The following is a 7,442-nucleotide window of genomic DNA, read 5'->3' as shown; positions in this document are numbered from 1 at the left end:
TAGAAGAAGAGCTACAAAGCCTTCAAAAGAGTGTGGAAGAAAAGGAAGATCAAGTAAAGCAACAAGAAGAAAAAGTAACACAATTAAATGAGCAATATCACAAATTTAAATCTCTGCTTGAACAAAAAGGCTTTTCAGTAGCTAGGAGGAAAAATGCCAGTACAACTTATGATATGATTACAAATGTCAATTCCAGCACTAAGTACAGACGAAGACAGGAGACAAAAAATGTATTAGAATTTATTCATGGGGGAAAGGAAGGGTCAATATATGGGGCTTGGGATTATATTTCATCTACTGCTGACAATCAAACCATGGACACACTGATTTCTGGACTTAAACGAGGGAAATATCTCCAGTGTCTGTTTGACAAGACAATGAAAGGGTATCAAAATTCCGATGAGGCTTTGAAACAAGCTGTTTTTATGAAGTACCAGAACTTTCTGTCTCGCAGAAAGTATGCCCTTGTCTGCAAAACTCAGTCTTCAGTTTTTGATCCAAACTCTGATCTATGGGTACCCCGTAACATAAAATGTTTAGGTTTGGACTTAAGGGTGCCAAATATAGCTATTTCTGACAAACGGGTGGAGAATTTTGTGAGAAGTCTTGACATTGGTCATGTTAATCAAATTCCCAATGCACCGGGTGTTTCCAGAACAATAACTGGGTTGGTTTTTATGATAATTGATCTGCACCTTAGACTTCCCTATTTATTCCGTAAGCTAATTTGGTTTAATGACAACATAAATCATTTCATTATGCAATTTTCTGATGATGGGGCCCCTGAGTCAAGTCAGCTAACCATGTCAATTGGCAGCCTAACATCATGGAATTTTGGGGACAGGGTGAGAAGCAGGGATTTCCAGTACATTTTACATTGTGTCAGTCGGGGGGAGAAAGATGAGGTGTTACAAAGTATCTGGAAGCAACACACTGATGAAATGGAAATGTTAGAGGGTAATATATTTGTTGTTTCTAACAAGCAGTGTACTGTAGAGTTTCAGCCCAGTGCTGATATGAGCTGGCAAAGCTGGGCTAACAATGAGTTAAATCAAGCTGCTACTTACCCATCTCCTTATGCTAACGTAAGCAAAGGAAATATGTGTACTATGGGTGCCACTATTGGGATGGGGGAGGAAGATTTATTCAAACCTTATACTCTGGAGGTCAGAAATTCCCATGTTAAGAGGGTAAATGAGTTTATGATTTCCCTGCCATCTTCCCTGAATGAAAAAAATCGCCACTCTAGAAAACTACAGTTCATGGCAGAGAATGGGATTCGCCAGTTAGGCACCCCCCGAATTGGAATTTTTGCTGAGCGGCAGCGCCCAGAGCCTATCCACTGTGAAATTAATGCATGGCAACATGTGTTAAATATCATATACAGGGTAGCAGCACAAAGAGGTGTTTTTACCAAATTTATTGATATATTAAGTGCCTCGGCTGTAGAAAGGAGAGCTGATCAAGGAAATGGTAATGGGAATAGAAAATCACAAGTTTATGTTCCACATAATGATGGTGCTGGAGAACGATCTACTAGGGTTGATTTTGTTAATGCCTCTAACCAAAAGTTTGTATGTGACCTGGACAATGCACTGTCAAGTAACTATAAGGAAGATTTTGGTGAACTTGGTTGTGGGTTGGGGTATTTAGCTTCTGTGATTAAGGATCACTATAATGATGAGGCTCAGAGGCACAAGAAGCTTCCAGTGCGATTGATAGGAGACCAGGCCATTGCTTTGGCAAACTTTTCTTTTAGGCTCATTGATGCCCTTAAAGTCTTAGATGAATCCCCAGCCCAGAAACTAGAAAGATTAGCATTAGGAAAAATTGCACAATTCCTTAGGAATGCTGGGGCTCTTTTTAACAAAATTGAAGTTAGCCCTTCCTACCTTGGTGAGCTCACAGAATTTTGTACACTTTATTTTAATTTATATGCATTATTTTTTTCATCAGATGTTAATGTAACTGTGTGGACAGTAGGGTATGCCATACCATATCATGCAACTAAACTGTATGAAAGTTACAAAGTGGGTTATGGTATAATATCATTACAGGCAAAAGAGGCTAAACATTCAGGGGTTAAAAATGACTTGGATTTGACAAACAGATCCAATAAAACAACTGAAAAAGGGAAATGGTGGTAAGTCATGAGAGCTAATTATGTAACAGCATTTTATTTGCCAGAACATCAACCAATGCCAAGTTCTTATACTTCTCATTTTAAGTCTCGGCTTCCTTCTCAGCTAAATTCAAGCAACTTTTGCAATTGTGGAAGAGAAAAGGAAATTAATGATTATATATGTGAGGTATGTGTAGATGCCAGGGTGACTGTCCAGTGTGCAGAGGGACAGCAACTAATACCTGAAGTACTTTCATCATTAAAACCAGTCCTATGCTCTGTATGTAATGAGAGATTTCCTGATACGGTAACATACGAGGCTCATAAAAGTGTTCACTTATGCAGCAAACAGCCTGTTAGTCCAGCTACAATTAGCCGTAATCTAAACCCTAGAAATATGAAAGTAAGTGACCTAAAAATGGAGTTGCAAAGTAGGCAATTAAGCACTAGTGGAAACAAAGATGTTCTTATTAGACGCCTTGAGGGTACATTAGCAAGTGAGACTATATAGAATAAGACTTTTCACTGTCAATGTATCACCAGAAAGCTCCATAATCATATTTTATTACCATTTATAAAGTTTACATAAGTTTATTTTTTAACCAGGTAAATTTAACTGCAATGTCACCTAAGATTATTTATCATTGAAGTTGTAATAAAATTTAAAATAATATATTTTACACACCAGATGGAAAGCTAAATATATTTACAGGAAATACAGTGTCTAGAAAATTTCAACATGAGACCATGTTGACACAGACGTGTAACTAATGTATGTTTGAAAAAAAAGCTACAAACTCGTGTTTCTTTGATCAACACTAATCTCACAATATTAATTAATATTACCTTGTTTATTCATGAGACTTTGTAAGCTTTTGTCGAAAACAAAATCCTCTGCCGTGTACCGTTGAATATAAAATGTCACCATAGCCTTCTGACTTTTGAGGTTGTATTCAACAACAAAAGGAGTGTTTTTAGATACAACAACGGCTGACCTGCCTTTGTAAACAGACAACAGCTTTCCCTTTGATTTCGGTTGTTGACTGAAATGTCTTTTTCTAAGAACATCCTGGCCTTCGAATCTCGCCGGCGAAAACACTTTCTCCACTGCTTGTATACAAGATAATGTCGAAGTAATTTTTGATTTTCTTTCATTAAATTTCACTTCTCCACTATAGCCCCTGAACAAAACTGTTATGTGACGAAATATCTGCCACGGAATGAAGATGACAACTGGGCCTACCAATGATGTTGCTTTTGAGCGACTTAGTTTCGAAGCAATCTGCTCTCAAATTTCTAAAAGGTAGCCATCCACCAGTGGACCACAAAGCTCAAGTTTGTTGCCGCAAACCTCTTCCAGTCCGCTATTCATCTTCGCCATACCATAGTTTGGTCGTCTTTTTGCTCGCCTGACCGCCTTCATCCACTCCCGCTCAAAAGAAAACTTCAGCTCCAGTTCACTTGCGTTCCAAAATGTTTTTCCCCTCTCTGAAAAATCTGTTTGGCCTCTTAAATCGAACACGACTTCACTTAAATTCGCCGCCATGTTGCTTTACGTTGGAATACTAATGGAAATTACCGCAGACATTCACGCGCCCGCGCTTCCGGGAGGAAAAAACATAGCAACGAACCACCGTGAAAAAATTCTGATCAAAGGCACATGATGAAAATCGTCGCTTATTTCAACTAATTCTCGTGCGTAAACAACAGGTAGCTGTACGCTTTAGCTTTTTATAATTACTCAGATTGTTGTAATTCTAAAAATATTATATATCTGGGCCAACGACGAGTTATACTTAAAATTTTAGTGATATATTTTTTTTCTAGCGCGGTTGTTTTGAAACGCGAGTCAAGCGAATCGTAGTGAATTTCAACCCTGTTTTTGGCTTGTAAAATCGACCGCTGGGCTTGAAACGGTTTTCCGCGCTTTTCTTGAAAACGAGCGGTTCTTTCGAATAAAAAACTACATAGCGTTTGTATACTTACTTAGGTCTACCACTATGCAAAAGAAGAGCGATTTTGATTTTTTGAGCCTTGCCACGAATTGACGATTTTGGTCGATTTTTGCATGGATTCGCTCTTAAAAATTCTTTTAGCTGACTTCTACATAGATAAAAAATTACTACACATATATATTTCACTTCGACGATTATCTTAATAAACAATTAATGGGAAGTTCTGAGAATCAGTTTTTAATACTACATGTTAAATTAATGGTTATTTTTCTCTTCCTGCTTAAGGGCTCTTTCGCAGTTTGGACAACGCCAGTTTGTACTTGAATATTCCAAAATAATTGTTGAAATGCATTTCCTGTGAAAAAACTCCTTGCAGCTACAACATTTCACACAACGAGAAGGAGACTTCGAGTCTGACTCTTCCCTCGGCATTCTACACTCGCACATTACCGAGACCTCTTGAACAAAAAGTGGCCTCCTGTCTCGACACTCGGGTACTTTAGAGAGGGGAAAGGGGTCGAATGATCCACTCTCCAGGCTCTTTAAAAGATGTTGTCTTATCAGCTTCCTGTCAAATGTCAGATTAGAAGGATTGAGGCCATGTAGTAGCGAAACCAGAAAAGCAATAGCATAAACTCCACAGTCATCGGAATTGTTCTGGTGTTGCACATTTGGTACAATGACCTTGAAACTGGTTCCTTCCTCGTATATAATTGATGCAATCTGTTTCTGCACGAGGGCTGCAATTCTGCAACAGGCTGTCGTACAGATAAACTACAGAAGGAGTGTAGCATCCTACAGTAGATACCAACACCCAATGATGGCTGCCAGTATTCAGGATTTGTGAAAATTGGCCTTTTTGAACAGAAAAATTAAAAGTAGGCCCCAAAGTTGTATTTTCCAATCCTCTTGCGTGAGGGAACTGTTCCCTCAGAACAGACTGAGCTGCACCTACAATATGGTCGGTGAGCCAGTCTCCAGTTGAAATGGTGCTAATGTCCTGTTCCGAGAGATGGAATTTACCGGCCTTTGAGGCGCTTCTGTGAGAGGTCTTTACAAATTCTACTTCATCATCTTTTTTATTTTTCTGGGCCAGGTTTGTGTTCGTTGTCGCGTTTACTGTAAGAATGATGCATGTGTTTGCAGTGCTGGTTGTGCTCGAGGTTGTGTTAATGGAGGAGATGGTGTTTGCGTTTGCGGTGCTGGTGATGCATGTGGTCGTGTTTGGTGTGTAAGGGGTGCTTGCCTTTACAGTTTGATTGGCGTTTGAATTTGAACCATTAGAGTTATTCACGTTCACACTGTGGTTTATGTTTACTTGAGCCTCGGTGCTTGAGTTGGGATTCTTGATGTGTGCGAGTTTCGGCTGTTTGGCAGGCTGGCGTTCTATATCGTTTAAGCTGACGTTATACCCCCTTTTCATGTTGTTTGCTCTTTCCCCTACACGTCCAGTGAAAGGATTTTTCTTCTGAGATACTGGCAGCCTTTTATAGTCTACTTTCTTTTTTTTCATCCTGCGCGAATTCTTTTTCATAGTAGACTTCAGGAGAGACCTGACCTTTCAGACAACTTTCTCTCAAACAATTAACTCACTTCTTTACAAGTTAATGTACGTGCCATCATAGAATTGGAAATTTTGTTCAGAAAGCGAAATTATCGATTGGAATACGGCCGAACGCTGAATACGAATTGAGTGAGCAAACAGATACTTTGATATCTCGCACGATAACAAATTTCCCGCCTTTGCTAGTTTGGACCATTCAATTGTCTGGGAGTTAATCGACCGTATCATTTATCTTTCCTCTCCATTTCCGGTGTTTTAAAATCCTCCTTTTGACAGATTTCGTGAAGGTGTTACTATGTTGTAGTTGTAATCGGCCATCCGTGAAAAGGAGGCATCGCAAAAATTTTGTGGAGTCTGTAATAAAGGTAAGCAACGAAAAAAAAAAGCAATATCTTACGCCTAATACGAAGTCATGAGCGAAAACGAAGCACGTGTTCGTTTCTACTCTGTTTTGCGGGTCTAATATGCTAAATAGGGCCTTCATCACGAAGACAACATCGGGCGAGCTCGGATTTCGTAATCGGAAATCTACCCGAGATGACCTCCTTCTGACGGATGTCGGAGTGTGCTTTCCAAATTAGCCACCGTAAAGAGTAAAAAAGCTGACGTTTCGAGCGTTAGCCCTTCGTCAGGGCGATTCGAAACGTCAGCTTTTTTACTCTTAACGGTGGCTAATTTACGTTTTCAGCCCAGTTGTTAACACTAAATTACCTGCTATACTCTCCCACCGACGCAGCGGCCACAGTTTCTTTAGAAACTTACCCCTTTATTCATATGTTTCGATATCATATATCTACCATCTGCAAGAAGATAAACAATCAGTTTCGTGTTATGTTAGGGCTTCATAAACTGATCTCAAGTGCCACCATTTTAAAAATTTACAAAGCTTTTATCCTACCGCATTTTCAATAGGCTGCTCTACAGTTTGGCATTATTGTGGTGCACGTAATGCAGAAAAGTTAGTAAGTAGTAAGCATCTCCAGTGCATGTTCATATTGTTACATAAGAGCTTGTTTGTAGAAAACTACCCGAATTATATGAAAACCGAGTTTACTCTTCGTTCTGCAAATTGCAACCTACGTGGTTATCATATCCTGTCACTTTCTCAGCCGATAACAACAACGTATGGTCTACATTCTTTAATTACTTAGCTGCTAAACTATGGAATTCCCTACCTGCTGGCCTGAGAGCTTAAGAGGATTTATATGACTTTAAGCGGACAATTCTTGGTTATGTCATTTTAACATTTAATATCACAAGCATGTATCTTTATATCAATTGTAAAGTACATCGTATTTTATTGTATTTTATATCAGTTTTATTAATGTATTATTTGATTAGTATGTAAATTTTATATTCTTTTCAGGATTTTTTATTTTCATTGTATTTTATTATATTTAACACGAAAACATCAGCTTTTGTAGCTACACTCAAATTTCGCGTTTAAATAAAGTCTATTTATGTACGTATGTATATGTAAGCTATACAACCAAATGTTTGTTGAACTTGCTTCAGTGGTAGAGGAAAACGAAACAATGACAGCTGTACTGAATGACCTCATAATGACCTCAGAAGATTGCATTAAATAACATGTTCTCGCGCTCGAAATTTCTATTTTTTTCTTAAACGTTTCAAAGTATAGGTTAAAGCCGAAACAAGAGATTATTTGTTTGTGATAGGGCAACCTTTCATGTAGATCTAAAAGATTCAAAATAAGAAAATCAAGAACATCGCAGTCTGTCATAGAAACAATTTGCTTTGATAGCTAAATTTACCATTTGCTTGTGGCAATTGTGGAACA

General features: G+C 38.5%; 1 pseudogene across 1 annotated transcript in view; it reads left to right on the top strand.

The window, feature by feature from the left end:
* The window catches only part of LOC149049458 (uncharacterized), a 4,368-nt pseudogene extending 687 nt beyond the window's left edge, over window positions 1-3,681 (top strand). Inside the window, exon 3 of the transcript XR_016183259.1 lies at window positions 1-3,681. This exon is cut by the window's left edge and continues 39 nt beyond it. The product of XR_016183259.1 is annotated as an uncharacterized LOC149049458 (transcript).
* Window positions 3,682-7,442: the final 3,761 nt, after the last annotated feature.

This window comes from Pocillopora damicornis, chromosome 2, assembly GCF_964200805.1.
Source record: "Pocillopora damicornis chromosome 2, jaPocDami1.2, whole genome shotgun sequence".
Taxonomy (NCBI): Eukaryota; Metazoa; Cnidaria; class Anthozoa; order Scleractinia; family Pocilloporidae; genus Pocillopora; species Pocillopora damicornis.
Note: the sequence above shows the minus strand (reverse complement) of the source record. Positions and strands in the feature narration are given on the sequence as shown.